Source organism: Acinonyx jubatus, chromosome D4 (assembly GCF_027475565.1).
Source record: "Acinonyx jubatus isolate Ajub_Pintada_27869175 chromosome D4, VMU_Ajub_asm_v1.0, whole genome shotgun sequence".
Classification (NCBI taxonomy): domain Eukaryota; kingdom Metazoa; phylum Chordata; class Mammalia; order Carnivora; family Felidae; genus Acinonyx; species Acinonyx jubatus.
In genome coordinates this window covers 34778963-34791482 of record NC_069391.1, presented here as the reverse complement: position 1 = coordinate 34791482, position 12520 = coordinate 34778963, and the positions used below count along the sequence as shown (strand labels likewise).

At 48.3% G+C, this 12520-nt stretch overlaps 1 protein-coding gene across 5 annotated transcripts in view; it reads left to right on the top strand.

Moving 5' to 3' along the window:
* The first annotated feature begins 5129 nt into the window (after nucleotides 1-5129).
* FRMPD1 (FERM and PDZ domain containing 1) overlaps nucleotides 5130-12520 on the top strand; it is an 87952-nt gene continuing 80561 nt past the window's right edge. The window contains exons 1-2 of one of the 5 annotated variants that reach the window (XM_053204918.1): nucleotides 5875-6675; nucleotides 6809-6852. The gene's annotated coding sequence lies outside the window, so the exon portion shown is untranslated. Of the gene's footprint in view, nucleotides 5332-5357; nucleotides 5802-5874; nucleotides 6853-12520 lie in introns of those variants that run through there. The other 4 variants (XM_027039463.2, XM_053204919.1, XM_027039466.2 and 1 more) reach the window with 4 other exon arrangements.

Here is a 12520-nt window from a genome sequence, read left to right as displayed (position 1 = left end):
TTTCTCCTCAAGGATTTTGATGGCTTCCTGTCTTACATTGAAGTCTTTCATCCATTTTGAGTTTATTTTTGTGTATGGTGTAAGAAAGTGGTTCAGGTTCATTCTTCTGCATGTCGCTGTCCAGTTTTCCCAGCACCACTGTCTTGATGATTACAGCTTTGTAATACAACTTGAAGACTGGGATTGTGGTGACTCCAGATTCGGGTTTCTTTTTCAAGATCACTTTGGCTGTTTGGGGTCTTTTCTGGTTCCATACAAATTTTAGGATTGTTTGTTCTAGCTCTGTGAAGAATGCTGGTGTTATTTTGATAGGTATTGCAGGAACCATGTCATTTTAGATCTGAAAGAAACCTTGAAGGTCATTCTGTCTCACTTCTCCTTTCTTCTGTAGCCTGAAGATTGAGGGGATTTGGGCAATGGGCAGAACAGTACTAGAATCCTTTTTGTTTTTGTTTTTTCCCGCCTCCCAGACCATTATTCATTTCTTCACCTGCACTGCTTCTCAGTAATTTGATATGACGGCATTAAAATTGCCAATGTATTGTACCAATGTACTGGTATACCAAATAAAAATTTCTAACGTCTACTTTAAAAACACTACTCCATACAAAGTGACAGCAGCAGGTTTCAAACAATTTTTTTAGCCTTGTGGAATTCAATCATTCTGAGGAGGAGCAAAAACTGTCTTCAATCACCACAGACAGTAAAGCTAAAATTTGAAGCATAAACTATTCTATTTTGGGAACAATAGATATGAAGTCAGGAAGAGTTAGGCATTCGAAGAAGGAAATTATATAGAAAAGCTAACTATTAAGTCAGCTCTCAGAAGTATTTGGATGCAAAGGAGATTAATACGGATAAAGGGAAGGTATGGGCACTTAGCCAGTAACAAATGACACGCTCATGCTGTGGAGAAAGCAAAACTTTTAGCTGAAATGGTACTTATGGGAAATAAATTCAAACCTCAGATGTTTTAGTCAGGAAGTCTCATTAGGATGCAACACAGCTTCTCATTATGGGTTATTACATAGTGTCACTAAAAAAGGAGAGACATCTGAGAAGGACAAGGCGTGATCAAATAGCCATATGAGAGATTTCAGTCGTGCTGTATCTTGCTCTATATTAATATCAGATCATTTGATGGTATTCTCTCACCAAAAATGACTTGACAGCGACAGAAACAGAGATTAAAAGTGATCTAGATTGAAATGACAGCTGTTAGGGTAAAGTTCCTTTGAGAATCTTATGTATGTTTTATTCATTGATTTATTTATTCATTCAACAAATATCTATAGAGTTCTAGGAAGACAAAAATAAATAAGGTAATTGTCTTTCTCAAGGAGGCTTCAAGAAGATGCACATGTGAATAAATCATTGTAATGTGGGGCACTTGGCGTTTTATTTGAAGAATCGCCCAAGTGTAGCACAGGCACACAGGAGGTACTGGGAAGACCTCATAGAGAAGATACTTTTGACTGGGGTTTAAAGGAGGAAGAGTCTGTCTGGCAAGTTGCAGTAAACGTAGGAAACAAACGGGAAACCAGGAAACGTCCCAGAGTGAGCCAATAGCTTATGTAAAGCACTTAGCTGTGGGGGATTTAGAATCCCAGGTGAGGTCCAGCACCGCTACTGTAGGGCTTCGGGTCTTAGGTGAATGACTGCACTTCCTAGGGCCTCAGTTTCCTTCTGTGAAAAAGGAGCATGGCAGCCCTCACTGCCTACACTGTTTATAAGCCTGACTAAGTGCCGGCCAGCAGGGAGTGAGCACTGTTTTACCCCTAGTCACTCTCGGTTGTTCTTCCGCTACGTTTGCAGAGGGAGAAACCTGGAACTGAGAGGGTGTGGAGCTTTCCCTTGCTTATACCGGTTAACAAGTGGCTGGGTTGGGATTTGAAGAGAGGCGGTTTGGCTTGAGACCGTATTGTTTAGCGCTATGCTTCACGTCTTTCCTTACATGAAATGTTGTGTGTAAAGCACTTAACACGGTGCCTGGCACACCGTAGTAAGTTAATAAATTGTAGCTATTTTTACTATTGTAAAATATGATGTGCCCTAGGAACAAGAAGTATTTGGTGTGAGGTATAGGGTGATGTCTAAAGGGGGCTGTAGCCGGAATAGGTCAGATTACTGAGGGCTGCATGCCATGCTAAGCAGTTAGGGGCTTGCCATAGGTCAAGAAGAAACAGTCGAGGTATCTTGAGCAGGAGAGGGACTTGTCTGATTCCTGGTTTAAAAAGATCCCTGACAGGGGGACCTGGGTGGCTCAGTCAGTTGATTGTCCAACTATGACTCAGGTCATGATCTCGCAGTTCTTGAGTTCAAGCCCCGTGCAGAGCCTGCTTGGGATTCTCTCTGTCTCTCTCTCTCTCTCTCTCTCTCTCTCTCTCCGTCCACTTGTGCACATGCTCTCTCTCTCTCTCTCTCTCAAGATCAATAAATAAACTTTTAAAAAAGGGATCTCTGGAAGCATGTGGAAGATGAATTGCAAATAGGCAAGATTAGAGGCATTTACTACAGCTTCGCCAAGAAATGGTGAGGCTCCAACTGAGTAAGGCACAGGGAGCGGGCAAGATGAAGAGGAGGAGACGTGTGGAAGGGATGCTATGGAGACAGAGTTGACTGGACTTAGTGACCAGCAGGGTATGAGGGCCATGAAGAGGGAAGAGTCTAGAATATCCCCTGGGTTTTGGTGTAAGTGCCACTGCCAGTTGAGGAACGGAAGCAATATAAAAGGGGTAATTTAGGGGAAAGGTGAGAGTTTGGTTTTGGCTCCTTTGAGACTGGGGCACCTGAGGAGGATTCAGGAAATGTTCCACTGGCAGTTATGCCTCTGGGTTTGGAGCACAGAATAAGGTCTGGACTGAACCACGCATCGGACAGAATTGCTCAGTTAGAGAGAAGAGACAAAAGAGACCAAGAGGGGACATGAGGAACCTTGGCATTTAAACAGCCAGCGGACAAGGAAAGCTGAGGGAGAAAAGCAATCGGAATGGGAACCAAGGCAGAACGGGGACCCAGGTGCCATGGGTGAAAAGTGTTTACACATTAAGTACATAAAGCTCCTGAAGAGGAAGATACTTCTGGCATGGGCAGCTAGGAAATAGAGAGGGACAGGACAAAATTCCATGGGCAAAATCTGTACTTGCTGGACAAGGGGGTTGAGTTTTTATTTTCCTTTCTTGACAAGTGCCCTCTTCAGTCTTTAATCTGCATTAGGGAGAGTAATTTGGTTATTAATCTTTATCTACAACACATCAGTAAAAAAATTAAACTGTCTTTAGAGATAGATTTGCATGGAGTTGTTAAGAAATAATGTGGACAGGTACAACACTTAGGTTTTTAGAAGCTTACTTTATTTCCACCATGGCTTTAGAATTTTCCATTTTCTGTCCCCTTCCCCTAATGACGCTTATCCCGAGGCAGAATTCGGTACACTGTCCCTAGAGTGGAGACAAATCGGGGAAGCAGACCCCAAGGAGTGAAGGGCTAACTCAGCCCATGGATCTGGGTGACAGAGGGGCTGGAGCACTGAGAGAAAAGAGATCTTTGGGTGTAGGTAGCTAGGAGGCCTTTCCAAGAGGGAGCCTCTGAGGAGAGAGGTTTTGAATAGAAGCCTGGATTTGGAAGTAAAAGATATACAGGAGGCAGGTGCTGGACTGCCTTTCTTCATTTAGGCCAGGTAGGCTGTAGTGCTATTTTTGTTTTTGTCTTTTGTTTTTTTTTGTTTGTTTTTGTTTTTAGTTTTGAAAAAACTGTGAAGTGTATTTTGAGAGCAGGGGAGGGGCAGAGAGAGAGGGGGACAGAGGATCTGAAGTGGGCTCCGTATTGACAGCTGACAGCTGAGGGCCGTCGGGGCTCAACTCACAAGCTTAGAGATCATGACCTGAGCTGAAGTCAGATGCTCAACCGACTGAGCCACTCCGGCATCCCCATTTTTGGTTTTAATTTGATGAAGGACACACTTAATTCACTTACATTTGTGCTCCATTCCATCACCAGATTGATCTATATACCCATCTGATGGTGCCCCTTCCCCACTCAAAACTACCTCTCATGCTTCAGCTCTCTGCCCCTTCCCTTCCCTCAAGGGGCTCCCTCTCATCTTTGACTCTTTGTTCCTGTGGCCTCTGCCTAGAAAGCTCTCTCCACACTCCGCCCTGTCACCAGCCACCTCTTCGGCCTTTCCGGGTTTCTGTGTAGAGGGCATCCTCTCCAGGAGGCCTTCTTCCCTTGCTCAGCCAATGCAGGTGCCCCGCTTGGCACCCTGGGATCACACTATTACTCTAAGAGCTGCACTGTATTAACAGCCCATTAGTGCATTCCTGAGGGCAGGGATAGTGCTTTATTCGAAGCTGTATCTTCAGGGTCTAACACGGGTAGGGACCTAGTAGGTGCTAGGTAGATTCGTCAGCAGGGAAAAGAGTTCTTGGACAGAGGCATGAATTTGGGTGGGATGGACAGATAGGTGTAGGGCCAGAACCAGAGCAGTGGGTAAGATGGCCCAGGGAGTCGGAAGAGGGCTGAGTGCAGAGTCCTAGGCATAGCGGCATTTCAGGGCTTTGGGGTGTGAGGAGCAGGAGTAGTTAGAGAGCCTCGGGAAAGCTAAGGGACCCCAACGCTCGGGCACTGAAGGAATTTAGAGGCAGAGAAGGAAGGCCGTAGTGCCAAAGTGGGTCCACTTCTTGCATCTCCCCGCAGCCCGGGAGCCTGTTGAGAGGAGGGCGAAGTTGGGGCCATCTGCATTCCCCAGAGTCCCACGTAGCTGGAGTTCTTCGAAAAGCCTTGGAGTGTGACAGCCAGGGGGAGGGTGGAGTGAGCAGGCGGTCGTTCCTTGGGACTCTTCTAGGTTCCAGTCTGGCCCCGCCGCCGGCGGACCGGGTGACCTTGGGGGAGCCCCTTTCCTCTCCCGGCCTCAGTCTCCCGTGGGTACTCGGCGGACGTTGCGTGCCTCGGTGGGGAGCCGGGGAAGGCCGGCGGAGGCAGGCCCGGGTGGGAGCGGGACCGCCCACTGCGGCGGGCCGGGACCTCCCGGGCCCGCGGAGGCGGCGCGCGGGGCTCCTCCCCCGGGGCGGGGGTCGCGGCGTCGGCAGCTGGCGGCCCCGCAGCTGCAGCCTCAGCACCTGCCGTGGCCAGACGGCGCGGGCGCGGCCGGGCCCTGCGCCCCCCCTCCGGCTGCAGCCGCGGCGCGGGAGGCGGAGCCCGAGCCGAGCCCGAGCCGAGCCGCTGCCCGAGCCTTGCCCGCGTCCGTGCCCGCCGCCGGGCGGGGCCGCCCCTCGCCGAAAGCGTCAGCTCTTCGGGTCCGCGTCCGCGCGGGCGGCGCCTCCTCTGCAGGTAAGGGCGAGGTCCCGGCGCCGCAAAGTTTTGGGAGGGGGGGGACTGACGGTCCCTACGCCCCGGGCCTGCGCCTCCGGTAGCTGCAGGCTGCCTGCCCCTCGGCTTCCTCCGCGCCGCCCTCCGCCGTGCGCTCTGCTTGCACCACCGCCCCCCGCTGACCTGCGCCCGGCTCCAGTCCTCGTGTCCCATCCCGGTGGGGTGCGCGTCCGCGGGTTCGCTCAGGGCGTGCAACGGTTAAATCTGCCCCAGCATCAATGTGTTGCTTAAGTTTTTGAGACGTGCATGGGGTAGTGCAAAGAGCGGCAAACCGGGTGGCGGGAGACCTGGATTCAGGTGCGGCCACCGCTAGCGCCAACTTTCTGAGTGACCTCAGACCAGCCAGTCCTGCCCCGTTTCGACGGCCACACCTGGACCAGGAGGGGTTCGCCAGGATGATCATCTGAAGCGCACGGCTGTCTTGCCGTTTTGTGAGTCAGGGGTACCCCTAAGTGTCTCAGCTCCAGGGCTCCTTGTGGGGTGGAACCCACAGAAGTCAGTCTGGGTGACGGGGCGTCACATCGCTAGCCAGCAGAAGTTTGGGCTGAGCTTTGTGAGGGGTGTTAAGTCAGTGTCTGGGAAGAGGACGCTGCTGGAGCTTAGAGTCCGGGCCCTGGCTTTTGGTGGCCCCTCTGCCATCTACTGACTGTGTGACCTTGGGCAAGTCCCCTAGTAGTTTTGCCACCGACAAGTGGGGAGGGAGGAATATGCACTAGATGATCCTTGCTGTCCTGCTGTAAACTTTGGAGAGGTGGAATCTTCCAGGTCTATTTAGGGTTAGTTTGGGTAGAGGAAATATTGGGTAGAGAGGAAACATACACCCAGCACTTGCAAATGGGAGTTTAGAAAATAAAGGGATTTGCACGGTGCTTTGGGAGTCCCGAAATAGACATGCCAAGGATTGGTGAATGCTGGCCTTCCCTCTGTCAGTGCTTTGGACCATCATAAAATATTCAACAGCATAATGATTTGTTTTCAGAGTGGCTTATAGATCAGGAAGCTTTCTGTTTGTGAGTCGGTTATTTTTGTTAAAACCTCAAAATAGTTGTTCCAGGGGTAAAAATGCACTGTTCTAGGGGTCCGACATAGAGGCCAGCATCTACTTGTTTCTAAAGTGATGGGTGAGATGTTTTCCAATCAAGATGATATAGGAAGTCACTCTAAATCAGGCATTCCTTGCTGGGTGTTCAACACAGGCATACTTGGAGAGGCCTACGGTTTGGCAAGTACATGTTTTCCAGGACAAGTGCATTCTGGTGCAGCCACAGCAGAACAACTGTGAGGTAGTTAACTGATGTCCTAGAGGTGAGCTTTGTTCTTTTGCCCCATCTTCTGTCCCCCTTGTGCTGCAGTTAGCATCTCCCCAGGGTGTGGGTGAAATCCATTACTACCAAAGGATTCTTGTGGAAGTGATTTTATTATTTTATTTCCTTCCCAGACTTCCCGGTTTTAAGTTTCAAGCTTTATGAAATCAGAGGACTGGTAAGAGTGTGCTTTGTGACTGGGGCAGGGAAACAGCAGAGTTGTGGTACATAGGTTTGCCTTTTCCCAGCCATGCTGTGTAGCTGAAGCTAATTTGTCCAGAGCCTTTGACCGCTCAGATGCATTAGAATCGCACCAGTCTTTTCCCTCTTCCTTCTTCAGTGGGATGGCAAGCACTTTCTTACCACTCGTTCAGGAAGAAACAGGAAAATACCAGTAGGCCCTCCCCTCAAGGAGCTCAGGGTCTAGTGAGGAAGAAAGAGGAACATACCACAGGCCATTCTGGGAGTTCTTTCTTATTTTTTTTTTAAATGTTTACTTATTTTAAGAGAGAGAGCACGTGCACACATAGGGGCAGAGAGGGAGAATCCCAAGCAGGATCCACACCATCAGGGTAGAGCTGGATGTGATCCCATGAACCATGAGACCAGGACCTGAGCCGGAATCAAGAGTCAGATGCTCAACCTGCTGAGCCACCCAGGCGCTCCACAGTTTGGGAGTTCTTACTGGGGACCTCACGAACACTGAGGAGGGGATTCTCACTGGAGACAATGAGGTAGACCGTACCACGGGAGGTGGGAGGGGGAAGAGGATTTCAACAGGTGGTGACAAGTGGAAAGACCATTTTAGGTCAAGGAACTGGTATGAGTCAGGAGAGCCCGGGGCCCAGATGGAAGACAGCAGGTCTGGTGGAAGCAGGGAGAAGGCAGAAAACTTCAGAGGATAGTGGGAAGAGGCTCAAGAGAGTCGGAACCTGGGCTTGAATCCACACTTGGGGGGATTTTGGGCCTCTGAACCTCACTTTTCTCATCTGTAAAAGGGGAATAAGAGTAATTCCAATGCACAGGGTTAAATGAGATCATGTATAAAGTGCCTAACAGTGTTTGCATAACAATAGGTATTTGATAATGGTTTCTTTTACTAAAGTGTTCATTGGCAAGCTCCGTAAGTGTTGGTAGACACCACTGAAGTGTATAAATAGTGCCTTTTGTTTTAGCGTGTGTATTGACTTGGAACCTCACCATCAGACTGGAGTTCCTGTAACAATATGATTTGTATTCAGGGGACCTCCTGATTCAAGGGCAGGGGCTTTTTGTTATTTGGGGGGTGCTCAGATCAGACACCGACATCAACAGCAGACAATGTCCTATAAATACTGTTAGGTGGTGGGAGGCCACAGATAGGTTAATCAGAACATGCAATCCCTGCCTCCCACAAGCTTATCACTATGTGCTCAAGGACCCAGGAGTGGGGGGGCGGGTTGACAGTCAGGCACGTTTATAAATACATCAGCATTGTCCATATATGCTGGAACCAGGGACCGGCTCCCATCTGCCTTAGTGTGGGTTGCTAGGGGTCTGTAGGAGCCAAGGAAGGAGACTAGGACAGGAGGGTGAAGAACGACATTGCGATACTTTGTGAACCTATGTATCCCACTTAGCAGCCATTATACTGCCCTTCATTTGTTCACGCAACAGTTATTTGTGGAATACCTTCTCTGTGCCAGGGAACTATTCTAGGTGCCCCAGGAATACACTGGAACAAAAGGGAAGACCCTTGTGTTCCTGGAGTTTATTTCCTAGTAGGAGACACATAATAATCAAGTAAATACATAAATAATTACAGGTTGGCTAAGGGCTGGGAAGAAAATGAACAGGGTAATGTGAGAGAAGGTGATGGGGGTGACAGAGGAAGGCCTGTCTGAGTCACTAGGAACTAAAGGAGAGAAGGAGTCAGTTGGGACTAGAGCTGAGGGGGGCGGGGGTGCCATCTGGCTCAGGACGAGGCAACCTGGCTTTGGTATGAGATTGTAGACGCCCGGCCACAACGCCTGGATTTGAATACTGGCCCCCCTGCCAAGTAAATATATTCCATAGTCATGTTATTTAATCTTATGGACTTCAGTTTCTTCATCTGTAAACTGGGCATAATAATCCTACTTGAAAGAGTTGTTTGGGGATTCAATGAGTTGATATATGTAATGTACTTGAAATAGTGCCAGGTATGTAGCAAACACTGGATGAAAGTTAAGAGGGTGGGGTGGCGGTGAGGGGAATGGGAAATGCAAAGCCCCAGAGGCCTGAAAAGCTTGGTGTGTTCTCAGACTAGATAGGCCGTGTGCGTGGATATTACCCCCTCGGTGCTTGGGAGACTCCAGAGAGGTTGCCTTCAATACAAACTATGTATTAACAGTCTTTGGGGCACCTGGGTGGTTCGGTTGGTTGGGCACCTGACTCTTGATCTTGGCTGAGGTCATGATCTCGCAGTTTGTGAGTTCAAGCCCTGCTATCAGACTCTGTGTTGACAATGCAGAGCCTACTTGGGCTTCTCTCTCTCCCTCTCTCTAAAACTTTTAAAAAATTAAAAAAACAAAACAAAACTATGTTTTAGGAGTTCTGAAAAGAGGAATACCTAGCCACAGCACTTTCCTGCAAAACCAGGCCCAGAGTGGCAGCGTGGCCACTGCTTTGGGAACATCCTCCTGTAGAGCCACTTCTTCAGGATCTCTCTGCCTCCCTCTTTTCATCTCTCTTTCCTTTTCTTACCCTCCCTCTCCTGTCCCTTCCTCCTTTCCTCCCCTCCTCCCTCACCTCTTCTCCCTTTCCCCCATCTCCTCTTACTGCGAGCCCTGAAGAGTAGTGCCCCTGGAGTGCTCACTGATGTGCCAAGGAGAAGCATGAGTGGTGTCGCCAAAGCCAGCCTTGCCCCCCACCGTCCCCGCTGTGAGATGCCCCCTGGCCAGTGTCCTCCCCCCCACTCCCACGCTGGAAATTGCATAGCAGGGGCACGTAGTCACCTGTGACCTCACCCTCTCCCTTGATCCCTCTTGACTGAAAACCAGTCACTCACCAAGCCCTGTCATTTTTACTTGCAAAATCTCTCTCAAACGTGTCTCCACCTTTCTATTCTCTCTCTGAATGTTGGACTTCTGTTTTGTCTAAAGTATGGCCCAGGGACCTCCTGTGGGTCCCTCGTATACGGATAATGAAGTCCACAGTCCTCAGCCTGGCGGACACGATGGGTTGTCTCCATCCTTTTTTTTTTTTTTAAAGTTTATTATTTTGAGAGAAGAGAGAAATAGAGTGCAAGTGGGGGAGGGTAGAGAAAGGAAGAGAGAGAGCGTCCCAAGCAGCCTCCACACTGTCAACACACAGCCCGATGAGGGGCTTGAGCTAACGAACCAGGAGATCATGTCCTGAGCCGAAGTTGGACGCTTAACTGCCTGAGCCACCCAGGCGTCCCTCCATCTTTTTTTTTTTTTTTTTAATTCTCTAATTTGAGAGAGAAAGAGTGTGTGTGAATGGGGGAGAGGGACAGAGGGAGAGAGAGAAAGACAGAATCTCAAGCAGGCTCCATGGTCAGCACTGGGGGTGCCTCCCTCCTGCCCTGACATGGTGCTTGATCTCACCATCCCGGGATCATGACCTGAGCCGAAAACAAGACTCAGCTGCTAAACCGCTAAACCATTCAACTAACTGAGCCACCCAGGTGCCCCAGGCTGTCTCCATCTATTCTCTTCTTGCCCCTCCTCCCTCACCAGGTCCTCCACACTTAATCTCACCCCCAGGTCTCCAGGCCCTTGCCTCTCCACCTGGCCCCTCCCTAGCAGGTACCTCAGCCCAGGTGGTCATGCCCACGCCTGAGGGCCCAGTTCAGCTGTCTTCCGGATCCCCTCCTCCCAGAGCTCTTATCTGCCCCTGATCTCTCACTGCATTTAGTATCTCTAAATGTAGTACCGTCAACCGTGGAGGATTTTATGTGCAGTCATTTGTGCACGTGGCCATGGCCATGAGAAGTCCCTGAAAGGACAGGCACAATGTCCCTCTTACCTCCACTCCACAGCCCTTCGCACAGAGCTTAGCCCTTGTGCAAACTTCATATGTGTTTGCTGTACTGGACTGACAAAAGCCTGTGATTTTCCCGAGATCTGAAATGGTTTGAGTCATGCCAGAATTGCGATGCTGATGCTCAGGGCTTGTGGTCCCCAGATGAACCCTCTTGAGGCATTCTGCTGCCTTAAAATGTGGATCCTTCATTTGATGAAGAGTTGATGTAACCTCAAACAGGAGTCTGAATTTTGAATTTAGCTTTCCAATATGGCCTATTTTTAATAAATATATGATGTAAAAAATGAACCTTCAAGCTAGATAAATTGAGCACTATTTATATTATGAAAGGATTCTCCACCATACCGAAAGATCTGGTACGGAAAGCTTTCAAATACCAAACATGCCTGTGTATTTAACACCATTCAGTATATAAAATTTTGATTTATGCATAGCTGTTGTAGCTATATTTCCACTGTAGTCTTAAGACATGCACCAAACTTAATATGCATTCACAGAAGCAGAATAATGCTGTCTTAAATTTGTTTTGGTAAGTACAGATTACATTATGCAGCTCTGCAAATATGAGGGTTTTAAAAGTAATGAACTATCTGCCTGAAGGACAATGGGAAGCCCTATTTGGTGCTTGGCCAGTCGACATGAGGGAGGTAGTCATTAATTTCACTGAAGTGACACAGTATTTTCAGGGACCCACCTGACTTTTGGAGACCCTTTTTTGCCAGTGGTTAGAAATGGTTTGGGCTTCCAGTCATTTCACAAGCTGGCTGATGAATGATGTGTGTGCTTAACACTGGTTCTTTTAGAAAAAGAGAAAAAAAAAAACCCACTAATTACAGGCTAGAAAAGAGATGGTGGCAAATCTAAAAATATGAAAGTCTATTCTTTTGACCTCTCTTGAGGAATGATCTGAAAAGCTCAGCCATTTCAGTAGAAGGGTAACATGGCAAATTTTCAAAATGCTGAACGGAAAGAGCTTCAGAGGAATTCACCCGGATGCAACAGTGCTTAGTTCTCTGAGATTTTGACTTAAGAGAAGACAGATGTGCAGGCAGATGAGAAATGCCGTGCTTCCTGTTCTATGCGTATCCAGAATGTGGGGTGTAGGCTAGCACTTGTTACAACCAGTGATAACAATACCACCCCCCCCCCCATAAAAAACCTCTCCAAGGTTAAGTTTTGAGCATCAACATAGGTATACTTCTGAGTTACTGCTTTGTTGTTTTCTTTGTTCCAAATGTAGAATTCGGAAGAATGCAAAAGGAAAAGCAATGATTAAAATAAACAGTCTCTGTTCTCTCTGGTTTTCCCTGGAGAAGGACATCAAGCCCAAAGTTCCCCTGGTACTGGAGCATATGCTGTTGGTTCCTGGTGAGGTTAAAGGGTGATGTCCGCATATTGGGAGAAATATGTTCTCCCTCTTTCTTCCTTCCTGGGAGTTGGAGATATTAGCATAGAGGAGCAGGAGGAACGATTTTTTTTCTGAGCTCATTTCTGGTTAGTTGCAGTACTTTGTTTTTTGTTTGTTTGTTTGTTTTAAACAAAAGCTGTGTAAATAAGTTCCTCAGTGAGAGCACTCCCTGCCTGTATGCTGAAAATCCAGACTCATGCAAAATATTTTACAGGATACTTATCTAATAGTCATAGACTTCAAACAGGGCTGCCAACTCCGGAGATGATCGAGTAGAGCTTTTTCTGGTGCAGGAATTCCCCTAGTGCACCCAGCCTCTCTCTGCTTGGACCTGCCAATCCTCGAGGCATTTCTATTCCATTGTCAGTTGGCTCTGATTATTAGAAAGTTCTTCATTATGCTGCACTGACTC